Source organism: Haemorhous mexicanus, chromosome 5, assembly GCF_027477595.1.
Source record: "Haemorhous mexicanus isolate bHaeMex1 chromosome 5, bHaeMex1.pri, whole genome shotgun sequence".
In the NCBI taxonomy this organism is placed as follows: domain Eukaryota; kingdom Metazoa; phylum Chordata; class Aves; order Passeriformes; family Fringillidae; genus Haemorhous; species Haemorhous mexicanus.
In genome coordinates this window covers 75,151,725-75,164,165 of record NC_082345.1, presented here as the reverse complement: position 1 = coordinate 75,164,165, position 12,441 = coordinate 75,151,725, and the positions used below count along the sequence as shown (strand labels likewise).

The window sequence follows — 12,441 nt, the reverse complement described above, 5'->3', positions numbered from 1 at the left end:
CCGCCCTCCGCCCGCCGCGGCCCCGCGGCGCGGGCCCGCCGCAGCGCAGCCGCTCTGAGGTGAGCGTCCTACCGCGCAATCTCCTCCAGCCCCGGCGCAGCCGCACCAACGCGGGGCCCCCGCCGCCCGCACCCGCTCCCCCGGCGGCCGCGACCGCCCGGCCGCGCCGGGCCCGCGGGGCCGCCCCGGGGCCGGGGCAGCGCGGGGGGGGCCGGGACGGGCGGCGCGGGCAGCGGCCAGGGGAGCGAGGGCCGGGGGGCGGCGGGTGCGGGGCGGCCTCGCAGCTCCGGCCGGGCTGAGGCGGGCCCGGCCGGGCGGGGAAGTTGGGCCGCGGCCGCAGACATTGGCGGGGCTTTCGCTTCGCCCTTTTCCCTGCTATTCTCGGAGCCCCTTCTTTCCTGCTTTTGGCCCTCATCACCTTTTTCTTTTTTTCTCCCATTATCCCTCCTTTTTTCCCCCCCTTCACCCTGCCCCTTTTTTTTTCTTCACACCCCGTTTTTTTGCCTTCACCCACTTTTTTGCCTTCACCCCCACTTTTTTGTTTTCACCCCTTTTTTTACTCTTCAACCCCCCCCTTTTTTTTCTTTTAACCCTCCCCTTTTTTTTTCTTTGCCTCCCTCTTTTTTTTGCATTTACACCCCCATTTTTTTCCCTTCACCCCCATTTTTTCCCTTCATCTCCCCTTCCCCCCCCCCCATAATCAATTAGTTTGTGAAAGGCCTCAGAGATAAATGAGTCCAGCCTTGATGAAGTTCCTCTTCATGCCCCTTTCACCCCCCCTTCACCTCTTTTTTTGCCCCAGAATCACAGAACCAGTTAGAGTGGGAAAGATCTCTGAGCTCCTTGATGAAGTTCCCCTTCATTCTCCCTTCCCCCCTTTTTTTCCCTGCCATCCCTCTTTTTCCCCTTTTACCCCCCTTCCCCCCTCCCCTTTATTTTTCTTTACATTTTGCACATGTATGATTTTCCTCCCTCTGTACAGGAGGTTGGGAGCGAGTTGAAACGTGTTAATCACTCCCCTCCCCTCCATTTAAAACACCCAAAAAAGAGCTGGAAATTGCCTATAAAAAAGGGGTGTAACTGGCTCTCTATTAAAATACCCAAAGAAGGGCTCTAGAACATCTGGCCCAGGACAGACCTGGCTGTGACTGAGGTGCTCAGGCCCTTTTTAGTGTAAATAATAATTAAGGGACAGAAATAATTCAGCTCAAGACTCTTCCTACATTTGAGGTTACCAAGTCTAATCTTTCTTGCAGCTACAGATGATTTTTGTTGTGTGGGGAGATGTTTTCTCTGTTCAAGTTTGGGTACTCTGCTTTATGTTTTTGTTATTTTTTTCTCTCTCATTGAACTGTTATTTCCTGAATTTGGGGTTTTTAATCTCTTAGGCTGTTGTGGTTTTGTTTCTAAGCCTTGCTGGTCTCTGAGCAGGGTTTTAGACCCTCTTCCCACATCCTGAGAGGATTCCCAGTGTGAACTCATCCCTTCTTTTCCTTCATCCACATCACAATTGCTCCTTTCCAAATCCTCTCGCAGTGAACTTTCATTTCCCAAATGTAGAGGAAATAGGTGAGAGAATTGTTTATCTTTTTAACTGGAATTTTTGTGCTGGTGGTAAAACTGGGAGCAATGTTTTGTTTTTTTTTTCTGTTGAGGGTGAAAGAGGAAGTGCATGATGATGATGATGGTGGTGGTACTTGTGGAAAGCTGAGGATTGTAATAACTGAATTTTTCTGGGTTTTAATCTTGCCCATCCATCCCTGGAAATGTCCAAGGCCAGGCTGGATGGGGCTTGAGCAGCCTGGGATGGTGGGAAAATGGGATGGGGTTTATGGTCCTTTCCAACCCAAACCAACCCATGATTCCCCCAAGTTTCACCGTGCAGAGTTCATTTAAACCCTCTCTTCTTCCTCTGTAGTTTCTTGGAGTGTTTGGTGTTTTGCAGAGTGTCTCAGCAGGTTTTTATGGAGTTTTGTTGCATCCTGGTTGTTTTCCTCACATCGTTTTTGTGAGGTTTTGTGATGAGCTCTTGTGCACAGGCCATAAACACAGCGAGCTGGGAGCTCTCAGCCTCATCCCCTGCGGGTTTTGTGCAGCTCCTGGAATATTTTAGGATTTAGGAAACGTGTGTTCTGACAGAGTGGCTTGGCTGGGACAACAAACCCCCCATTCCAGAAGTTCAGTGAAACCATCCTGGAAAAGCCAGCCCTGCCAGTGAGTCCTTGGTGTGGATGGGAGGCTGCACCTCTGTGCTGCTCCGTCAGGAAAATGGGAAATCTGGGGGACTGAGCTCAGGGAAGTGGTGCAATCCCCATCCCTGGGATTGTTCACTTTGGCCCCCGAGGCCGTGGTTTGCTGGTGGGCAGGGTGGGGCTGAGTTGATGGTTGAGCTCGATGCTCTCAGAGGGCTTTCCCAGCTTCACCACTCCGTGATTCCATGGAGAGGCCTCTTTGCTCCTGAGGGAGCTTGGCCACCGTGGGGTTTGTCCTGCCATTAATTGTCTGGAACTCCCTGGGGCAGAAGCCCCAGCCTGGCCAGCTGCTCTGATGCCCACCTGCAGCCCACAGGTGTTTTGGTGTGAAGGGTTCTTCACGTGCTGGGATTTCATCACTTTTCTGTCTCTCAGGAGCCTGGATCACCTTTTTTCAGCCTTTAACCGGGCAGTTTAACTTCTGGCAAGCTCAGGCCTGGGATATTTCAGCCCTGTAGGGAAAACCAAGGAACCCCAGGAGAGTGGAGGAGCCATACTGGGAGCACTGGGGCCACTCTTGGTGTCCACCCCCCTTCTAGGCTGGTCATGTCCAGCTTCTGCCACGTGCATGCACAAGCTCTGGGAATATTTCCTTTGCTTTTCCAAAGGAGGGAGGTTTCCATACAGGTTCTCTCTCCTGAAGGGTTTGGGAATTATTATTTTTTATGCATTACCTTTCTCTGATCTGGGAAATTGTCTTCCAGGAAGGCAGCAGGGCACAGTGAGCTCTGCTGTGCTCCTGAATCCCTTTTACCAAGAAAATTTAATCCACTCTTTTCTACATAAGAACATTTTGTGCTGTCAGTAGGAGTGGTGGGGTTGTGTTGATGATTTTCAGTGCAGGGAGTTCTGTGAAATTCAGCCTTGGACTTTATCTTCCTTAGGCTGCTTCTGAAGTTGATCTGTGGGAAAAAACCACACAGTTGAGATATTTTGTATTACCCATTACCCAGTGCCCAAGATATTTAATAAAATCACTTTAAACCACTTTTTTTGGGGGGGTTTAAAATAACTTCTGCTGCACAGTGGGGATTTTACTGGTACTGTTGAGTGCCCCACTGCCCTCTGGGGAAAGAACCTTTCCCAAAATCTGGCCTAAACCCCCTGACACAGCTCCAGCCATTCCCTTGGATGAAGTGGAACCCTTTCCCTGTGTGTGTTTAAAGGGAATCCATCCTCTTAGGGTTTGGAATTCAGCTTTTTTTTAGGTCATTTTAATGTTTTCCTACATTCCCACTGTTGGATGCAGATCCACAGCCCTGCTCTGATCCATTTCTCACTTATTTTAGTGATTAAATTTGTGTGTCTGCTCTCATGAATCTCTTCATCAGCTCATTTTGCCTGTGAATCCAAACCAGGTAAATAAATCCCTGTGGTTTCCAAATATTGCAAATTACAGAACTCAGAACATCATTGGTGTCTTTTATCTCTTCAAACTAAAGCCCCCACCAGGAGCCCTCACCACTTCCCAGCCTGTAGGCTGCAGTGGAGTGTGGGAGAAGTTTTAAGGTCCAGAATTGTGCAAGGCTTTGTGCCAGGGATGAGGAGCCTCTCACCTGGCCAGGTAAACCTGGAGCATCCAGCACCTTGCAGCTTTGGGGAAATTCAGATTTGTCCTGTGCCCACTGCAGCAATTGTAGTGGTGTTCAAGATTTGTGACTTCCCCAATCCTGGTCCTTCTACTCCTGCTTTTTTTCCCAAAAGTGGTGGGGCTGATCCAGGTGGACAGTCCCACTGGGAGGGCTGGCTGGGGTTTGTCCAGTTGCTGGGGAGCCTCAGAGCCTGTTACCCTTTGGGAAAAGCACAGCTGCAGTCAGGAGCTGTCCCTGTGTTTCACCAGTCTGAGAGGTTTTTCCCAGGTTTTTGGAGCTCAGGCTGCATTCCAGTTTTTTTGGGAAGGACTCTGAGGCTGCTCTGGGCTTGTTGTGGATGAGTTGCTTGCCAGACTCCGAGAAGGAATCCAAGAAGAAGTCCAAGAGGGAATCCCTTGCTCTGCCAGATGGAGCCCGGGGAGCTGCAGGCTGTGTTTGGTGGAGCTCGCAGCTTGTCCTGAGCCATGCTGACATTTTGATGGCAGTGAAATTCCACCTTGGTTTTTCCCTCCTGGAGTAAAAGACGTAGCTGTACAAAAGCCCTTAGGACACTCAGGGTGGCAGGTGGATTCCATCTGAGTAGGACTGGGAATTCCAGTGTCTCCTTCCCTTCCTGTTTTCCACCCTTTCTCAGGGACTGTGCTGCTTTTGCCGGGGTGTGGAGCCTGGCTTTGTGCTGGAGGATGGCAGCAGGAGTCTCCTTGGTTTAGAGCGTTGTTTTTGTTGTTATTTTTGTTTGGCAGATGTGTGAATTGTTTGTGTGCTGCCTGTGGTGCCTATAAATAATAAATGGGTTGCTCAGATCCTGCAGCGACTCGGAGGGAAACTCAACTTTTTCAGTCCTGCCAAATTCACCTGACCTCAAACACAGAAGGGGAGACCCATGGAAGTGTATTTTCACTCCCAGACCACGTTTGCTTGTGATCAGTGTGACCAAGGCAGCCAATCCAGAAGTAACTGAGTCCCTCCCACTGTTCATTACATAACCATCTAATTAAGGGAATCAAACAGGGATGACTCGGAAAACTTCATACTCTGGGTCAAAAATACTTGCAGAGCCACAGCCCAGAGTGCCCATGTTTTATTTATGCTGAGGAGTGCTGTGTAAATGAAGAAGTTTATTCTTGGTGTCAGCCTTTAGGGTCTCCTGCTGCTTCTGCAGCCAGGAAAATCCTTTAACTCCTGATTTCCCTTTGGAAGGAGAAGGGACTCCAACTGTGCTGCTCCCTTCCCTCCCTAGGAGGAGATGGTGGATTCAGAGCTCTTCCTGTGGTTGCTTTGGGTGGAAAGTTGGGTTATTTTCAGGCTTATGAATTCTGCATCATGAGCATTCCCATGGATTTAGGGGAAAATCGGTGAATTTGGTCCCTTGCTCCAGAAGGAAACGGTGAATTTCCCTGGGAATGATGGTTGGAATACTTCAGCCCCGATAATCAGAAGCATGTGTAGATGGAGGTGGTGGTGGTGGAGAGACATGAAAGAAGATCTGAAGAACAAAATGTGGCAGCAAACAAAAATCCACGGTCCGTTTTCAGCAGATGGAGCGCGGGGTTGTGGCAGGAGCTGTGGAAGCCTGGAATTCCCTCAGGATTTTCATACCGTGCTCAAAGCAGGAAAAGCACAGGGTTAGGGTGGGTCAGGGCTGGAATTCCAGGATGGCTCAGTTCTGGGTGCTCTTTGTGGGTCTGCAGGGTCCCCTCTGCCCGTGTGGGACCGAGGGGACGCGAGGAGCACAACACCCGGCCTGTTCAGCTGGCTCTGTCCGTGTGGGACCAGCCTTTAAACCCAGCTTGGAGGTGCTTCAGACCTGAAAGACTGGCAGACAAATCTCTCTGGTGTAGTTGGGCTGGAAATGCAATTTTTTTTTCCCCTCCACAAAACACAAATGTTGATGGTGTGGAATGTGAGGCTGCGAGTGTGACGTGGGATTTTCTCGTGGGATTTTCTCGTGTACCTGCTGTGTTGGCACAGGGTCAGTTTCCCTTTCTGGGGTTGTGGAGTCATCATGGAATTGTGGAATGGTTTGGGAAGGACCTTAAAGCTCATCTTGTGCCATGGCAGGGACACCTCCCACTGTCCCAGGCTGCTCCAGCCCCAGTGTCCAGCCCGGCCTTGGACACTCCAGGGATGCAGGGGCAGCCCCAGCTGCTCTGGCAGTTCCAGCCCAGGCAGGAATTCCTCATTGCCCAGATCCCATCCATGCCTGCCTTCTGGCAGTGGGAGCCATTCCCTGGCTCCTGTCCCTGCAGGCCTTGTCCCCAGTCCCTCTGCAGCTCTCCTGGAGCCCCTCCAGGCCCTGGAATGTGCTGGAAGCTCTCCCTGGAGCCTTCCCTCCTCCAGGTGAGCACCCCCAGCTCTCCCAGCCTGGCTCCCTGGGAACTGGAGCAGCTCCGGGGCTTCCTGTGGATTTGCTCCAGCAGCTCCAGGTCCTTATGTTCATGAGTTCCCAGGGAGTTTTCTGGGGAGTTTTTCCTCCTCAAGTGCATGTTTTGCAGGGCAGCCAAGCAGGTGTGTTCTTGAACCACTTGAACTTCGAGAAGGGGTGGCCAGGCTGCCATTTTGGGTGGAAGTTTGAGAATGCAATGTGGTTAGGACTGTCCTGTCTGTTCTCACCACGTGCTGATCTTGAGTTAATGCCATGATCATTAGTGCCGTGTGAGGACTGAGTCCTTCAGGTGGTCCATGGTAATTTTGGGCACCACCATAGAAAAAAGGTACAAAGGGATTAGAGAGTGTCCAAAGGAGGGACATGGGGATCAGGAAGGGGCTGGAGGAGCAGCTGAGGGGACGTGGTTTGTCCAGCCTGGAGGAGAGGAGGCTGAGGGGAGACTCACTGGGGGCTGCAGCTTCCTCAGGAGGGGCAGCTCTGCCCTCTGCTCTGTGTGACCAGGGACAGGATCCAAGGGAATGGTGTTGAACTGTGTCAGGGGAAGGTCAGGTTGGATATCAGGGAAAGGCTCTTTCCCAGGGCTGCTGGCACTGCCCAGGCTCCCCAGGGAATGGGCACAGCCCCAGAGCTCCAGGAGCGTTTGGACACTGCTGCCAGGGACAGAGTGGGATGGCTGGGGTGTCCTGTGCAGGATCAGGAGTTGGACTGGTGATCCTGTGGGTCCTTTCCAGCTGCGGATATTCCCAGATGGAGCCAAGGCTGGACAGAGCTCATCCATGCTGGGCACCTGGTGATCCTTCCCACCCCGGAGCCTCCGCAGCATCTCTGTCCCCAGCCTGCTGCTCAAACCTTTCTGTGTCACCCGCTGCCGTTCTCTCTCCTGGGGCAGTCCAGCATAACCACTAATCCTCTCTCTCCATAAAAGAGGATTAAAACTGGGAACATTTGCACCTCACAGCAGCCAGGGAGGGCCGGGCTCTGTCTTTTCCAGCAGTAATCCCAAGGGCTGCACCTCTGTGCCGAGCCTGGAATGCTTCAGGCAGCCCCAAACAGCAGCCTGTGCTTGTTGGGGTAGGAATTCTTACAAGGCCACTTGTGCCCGTTAATTAAAAGAGCTGAATTGACTAAAGATGAGTAACTCACTTCACGCTGTTAGAACGACTCCTGGCTTCTGCAGGTCTGAGGAAAATAGGTTAAAACTGGGATTTCTGTGTAGCTCTTGGAATAAAATGCAAGAGTTACAAAGCATTACCTCAGAGAATGGCATTTATCATGTCCTGGTTCCTAACCTTGCGGCAGACCACACGTCCTGCAAAAAGATTTTAGGGAGGAAGGTGCTGCTGGTGGGGGGAGTCACCCCAAATGCTGCCTGTGGAACCTGCAGAGCCTGGGGCAAGCCCGGGATGCTAAATGGGAATTCCATCCCGTGGTGCACGGTTCTGGGTGAGGTTTCACCACCAGTTTTGGGTTACACTCGGCGGCCACAGCCCGGGGTGTGGTGGTGCCCTTCCCGTGGGTTTCCAAATGGGAAATGTGCCCTTTTCTTCCTGGGAGTCTTCCTGGGGAGGGCTGATTCCACTGGGATGTTATCTCTTGGTGCCAAAGCTGGAGAAGAGTCTTCAAGAGGAATCCACCTCATCCTCGTGTTTACCCCGTGGCTTCCTGCTGGTGTTTGGTGCTAAATAGATGGAGTTGAGCTGCAGAAAGGGACCCATTGCAGGTCACACTGTCCCTGATGTGTCCTGTCGCATCACCCAGTGGCAGCAAGTGGGAGCCATTATTCCAATAAATACCTGTGAGATCCCGTTTGTTTCTTTTCCAGACCTGCCACGGTGAAGGTTTTTCCTGCAGGGGGATTTCTTTGCCCTTTGATGTGAGATTGTGAGAAAGGGAGCACGTTAATAGGAGGAATTTTGGTTTTGTTCGCTAGAATCCATTTGATTTCAGGGCTTTTCACGCTGAGACCAGGAGCGTTGGGATGTTTTTGTACCCCATGCTAATGAAGAGGATCATTTTACTAATGTTATGCCACAGGAGGACGCTGTGGAACAAGAGCCGGTTCCTGGTGTTGCTCGAGGCACCGTATCTGTGCCAAGCCCGTAAATGAGATGTTCACTTCCATCTTGATAGGAAGGGAATAAACTGGAGTGTCTTATCTTGCTTTGTGCCTGGTATCAGCTGTGCTGCTGACAGGAGCCAGTGTCTCCAGTCCTGGAAAGTCCCATCCAAAACCTTGAGCAGCTTCTGGAGGGGCAGGTGCTCCCCTGGAGAAAAAACCCCATTTTTTAATCAGGCTGTGGTGTTGGCTTCAAAATTCTCCTTGTGAACAAGGGAGCATTTTTTCTTTCAGTGGAAAATGGGATTTTGGTATCTAAATGAGTGCATTTTCAGTGAGTTGTGGTAATAAGGGGGATATTGATCAAGCTTATCCTGGTGAATGAGGTGTTTGCTTATCAGACCCACGGGGTGAATCCCTCTAGGCACAGTTTTATACAGGAGTGTGTCAAATTCACCCTAAAGAGGAATTAATGAACGATATTTACCCAGTGAGAGATGCCAATGCAATGTGGAAATCATGGAAAGAGCTGCATCTTGAGTCTGGAATCACCTGCTGGGGTCACCTGGACCTGCTCTGTGTTCTGTCCCCGTGGAGAAAAGAGCAGGAGAAGGTCTGGGGCTGGCTGGGTGGTGGTAGCTCTGCTGAGTGAAGGAAGTGGGGGCTGTTGCCTGGCTCTCCCAGAAGCTGGTGCTGTTGGAATTGGCTGGCACAGAGCTCCTGGCAGCTCTGATTTCTCCTGAAAGTGCTTTCTTAACCAGCACTGTCAGGAAATGCTGTGAGGGAGCTCCATGGCCCGGCTGGGAGGTGGATGAGATGCCAGGTTGGCCCAGATGGAGGAGAAACAGAGCCAGGACAACACCAGGAGTGGCCATTTGTCCTTTTTAAAGGTTGCCCTCTAATCCTGCCCTCAGCTGGAGCAGCTCCTCTAACCCAGACCATCCCAGGAACCACCAAAACCAGCTCCTTTCTGGCCATTCTCATGGAGGGAAGACACAAATCCCTCCAGATTAACAAGGCTGACCACTGATTTCAGTCTCAGCTCCTGGTGAGAATGGTGGAATACATCCCTGGGTTTGTGTTTGTTCCCAGAGGAGGTTGGCTCTCCGTGGTTGTGACCATCAAAATGTGATGTGTCAGAAATCTGCAGGTGCTAAACCAGGATGTGCCTGCTCTCCTGAAAAACCACACAGAGGGTCTTGTGCCAGAGCAGGAAAAGCAGGACTGGACAATTTCACAGGTCTAATTCCACTCCAACAGGATCTGATTTTATTAGTAAATGGCCAGTGATTGATTTCTTGCTAAGATCAGTTTTCACTTGGGAATTACCCCAGGCTGGCTCTGCAGGGAAATTGGAGTTTATGGAGACACGCAGCTGGAAGTGTGGAGCAGCTTTTTAGAGAGCACATTGCTGAGCCCTAAGTGCAGGGGAAATGCTTTTCAACCTGATTGAATCCACCAAGTGTGACCCACTTGAAAAATCTCCTTCACATCACGTCAGCCCAGATCATCAAAGGTACTTTTGATCCCTCCCCGTCACGAGCTGCCAGCAGTGCTGATGGTGCCATGGCAGGGAGGAGGAAGAGGAGGAGGAGTTGCAGCCACAAACTGTTGGTAGATCTTGAAATCAATGGAAGTGGGGTCTTCCTTACCCTCCTGGGAGTGAGGAGGCAGCTCAGCAGGTGCGGGTGGGAAGTCCTGGGTGCCACCAGCAGCATTTGGGAAGCTGGAAAGTGCTCCAGCCTTGCTCTGTGACTCATGGAGATGAAGCAGCAGTTAGTGAGGAATCACCCTGGCTCCCTCCCAGCGAGGGGAAGGGGAACAGCAAACGGTGGCCAGAACCTGATTTAGTGGGTGATTTCCTGCAGAGAAGGAAAAGGTGACCTTCCCCAAGGTCCCTTTCATTGTTGTGTCCTAGGAGGGATCCTCTCATGAGCATGCATGAGAGGACAGAGCAAGCAGGTCTCCATAGAATTCCTATTTTGCTCCCTTTCAAAATTATTTCAACCACCAAAGAGGCGAGACCCAGCGATTCTTTTTATTTATTGCTGATCTGAGCAGGGTTTCAAATTAATGAGGTGTGGGCTGAGTGGGTAAAAATGGCACCATGATTTCACATTGCAGAGGATAATGCTCATCTCCAGCTTCAGCCTGTCTCAGTCGTGTCTCCTGCAGCATCTGAAGCAAAACCTCTTCAGTGGGATAAAGGTTTAAAATAATTCCAGGCCCTGCCTGTGTAAGGGGGTTTTTCCATGGTGCTACTGCTCCTCATGATTTTTTCTGGTGTGGGATTTTTATTTTGGACTCAGTTTTAAGCACCCATTAAGCTGGATGGTAGAGGATGGTGTCTGTGGGTTTTTATGGATTGAGTTGTGACTTGTCACAATCACACCACAGAGACCTTCACTTCAATCCACGTGGGTTTAAATCTGGTGTAGAATTTATGGGGTTTGCAGCCAGTTCCTGCTGTTTTCTGGTGGTTTGAGTGGTGCAGCTCTGCTGTTTCCTCCTGCTTCTGGTGTTCCTCCAGTGATGGTGTCAGCAGCCACTGCTCAGGGCTGACAGGACATCAAGGGAACCCCTGACACACTCGTGGAGCACCTGCACTGTGTGATGAGAGGGACTTTATCCTCATTTTTTATAAGCACTTTAAATGACTTCAAAACTACTTCTGGCTGTCATCCAAGCCTTCTGGACTAAGGAAGAGTCCAGAAATATCCTTGCAGTCACCACTGTGTCATTAGGCTTTCCCTCCTCCTGAAACCACCCTGGTTTTGGGAGAAAAGCAGGGATCAACGTTCCTTTCCTGGAGTGGGGAATGCTCCTCTTGAAAGGATGAAGAGAACAGCTTTCCTTTCATCCCTGTGCCCAGATCCTGCTCAAATCCAGGCCCCACCCTTCAGATGTGTCACAGGGATGCTTGGCTGGGCCAGCTTGGTGACACCTTCACCTGCCAGTCAAGGTGCTGGCCCACAAAGCCTGGCTGGTGTCAGGAATCCTTTGGGAATACTTTGAGTATGGGAATGGCTTCCCAAGGTTTCAGTGTTGGTGGCTTTGGGTGTGGGTTGCCCTTGAGTGCCAGGTTTGGTTCCAGTGGTCTCATCAGTTGTCTTGGGGTCTTGTCTCCTGACTTTAAAGTCACTGTGCTCTATCAGTCATATTCTGATCACATTTTTCCATGGTTTTTTTGAATTTTAATAGTAAGAAAAGCAGCAATGCCCCCTTTCAGGAAAAGCTCAGTGTTTTCAGAAATCTGTTAAGCTGGTCCATAAGGATTTACTTGAGATCTTTTTTCCCACCCATTTTTCTGTGGTGATGGCAGTGTGAGTTTCATGGAAGAGGTTAGGGCTGATTGTTTCTCCACCAGAAGTTTTCAGTTTGTCTCAATTTGTACCTCAATGTCTCAGTCCCTTCCTCACTGGCACTGTTTGAGCTCCTGCTATTTTTGGGTGGTTCTAATATTACAACCCAAGTTGTAAACAGGCTTGGACAACAGCAACATCAGACTCCAGCAGCTTCTTTTGGGAGGATTGGGAGTCTGAAGCTGGTTTGGCTTTAGCTGTAGCCTCAGAAGGTTTGGGACACTCTCACAACAACAATTGTGCTGTCCCTCAGGCTGGAATGTTCCAACCCTTCCCCAGCACTGCCAATCCCACCACTAACCAAGTCCCCAGGGTCTGTTAAATCCCTTCAGGGATGGGGGCTCCAGCACTTCCCTGTTCCACTGACAACCCCTCTGGAGAAGAAATGTTCCCTAAAATCCCATCTGCACCTCCCCAGCGCAACTTGAACCCATTTCCTCTTGCCCTGTGGCTTGGGAGAAGAGACTGACCCCCAGCTGGATGCAACCTCCTTTTGGTTTGGTCAAAATAACCCTCTTGATGAAATGGCTTGGGTTCCTGTGTCTCACTGACCCCCTGGCATTCTGTGATCTGTGTCAGGCAGGAGCTGGAATTCCATGACTGTACTTCCCAGGTCAGAACCTGGTTTTGTTTATTTTCTTATTCCCTGCACCTGGTCACCTCTTTCTGCTCTTTGCCCTGAGCAGGAGCAGATTCCCTTTGGGGAATCTCTTTTTGAGGGCTGAGGTTCTAATTGTCCTGTTTGAAAATCTCTTAGGGATGTGCCTTTTCTTTTCCACAAACGTACAGG

General features: G+C 50.8%; 1 protein-coding gene across 2 annotated transcripts in view; it reads left to right on the top strand.

Annotated features, from left to right (window-relative positions):
* Positions 1–12,441, top strand: part of NRF1 (nuclear respiratory factor 1) — a 71,761-nt gene continuing 59,320 nt past the window's right edge. Inside the window, exon 1 of one of the 2 annotated variants that reach the window (XM_059847629.1) lies at positions 1–59. The gene's annotated coding sequence lies outside the window, so the exon portion shown is untranslated. Of the gene's footprint in view, positions 60–703; positions 1,570–12,441 lie in introns of those variants that run through there. The other variant, XM_059847630.1, reaches the window with a different exon arrangement.